Consider the following 1065-nt stretch of genomic DNA (forward strand, 5'->3'; position numbering starts at 1 on the left):
GATGCTAAAAGTAAAGCTCTGAACTCACTTTTGCTTGACACCCATGTTTTATTATTTCACATACCTTAGTAACTTCTGCATAATTTAATTACTTTCGATTGTTAAATTAGGTGACAACCCTCATTAAAATATTTCCAAACTAAAACCTCTCTCGCCCGACACCTATACTGTGATGCATATTTCACTTATCTAATTTCCATAATTGAAATTGAATTTAATTTTTTTTATGAATAGGTGGCAACCCCCTTGTATGTAATAAAAATATAAAAACCTTTTCAAAACCATTTAGCTTGATACCCATATTGTACTAATTAATTTATTTATGTTTAAAACTTTTAAATCAATTTTTTAAACGGTGGCAACTCTTTTCGAAAAAGTAAAATCTTATAGCACTTCTACAGCGCGAGCCCCTTCATTTGACACCTCATTTTTAAAAATCGAATGAACAGTGCAGATCTGGTGACCTGGACAAAAAATCCCTTCACGTATTATATATGTACATATACAGATAATTAAACAAATTCATGCTTATATGCATACACATGTAGATTTTAATATTATATTTTCTAATCGTCTACCTGGTACTGTGATCAAGAAAGAAAGAATAAATGAAAAATTATGCGTTATTCAGTATTACTTGAATCATGAATAAAAAATTATTCTTCATTCGAAATTACTTGAATGAAGAATAAAAATTTATTCATTATTCGAAATTACTTGAATGAAGAATAAAAATTTATTCATTATTCGAAATTACTTGAATGAAGAATAAAAATTTATTCGTTATTTGAAAGTGCCTGAATGAAGAATAAAAATTTATTCATCATTCGAAAGTGTTTGAATAAAGAATAAAAATTTATTCATCATTCGAAAATGTTTGAATAAAGAATAAAAATTTATTCATCATTCGAAAGTGTTTGAATGAAGAATAAAAATTTATTCATCATTCGAAAATGTTTGAATAAAGAATAAAAATTTATTCATCATTCGAAAGTGTTTGAATAAAGAATAAAAATTTATTCATCATTCGAAAATGTTTGAATAAAGAATAAAAATTTATTCATC

The sequence above is a fragment of the Rhagoletis pomonella genome, unplaced genomic scaffold, assembly GCF_013731165.1.
Source record: "Rhagoletis pomonella isolate Grant_MI unplaced genomic scaffold, Rhpom_1.0 Rhpom_scaffold_00001, whole genome shotgun sequence".
NCBI lineage: Eukaryota > Metazoa > Arthropoda > Insecta > Diptera > Tephritidae > Rhagoletis > Rhagoletis pomonella.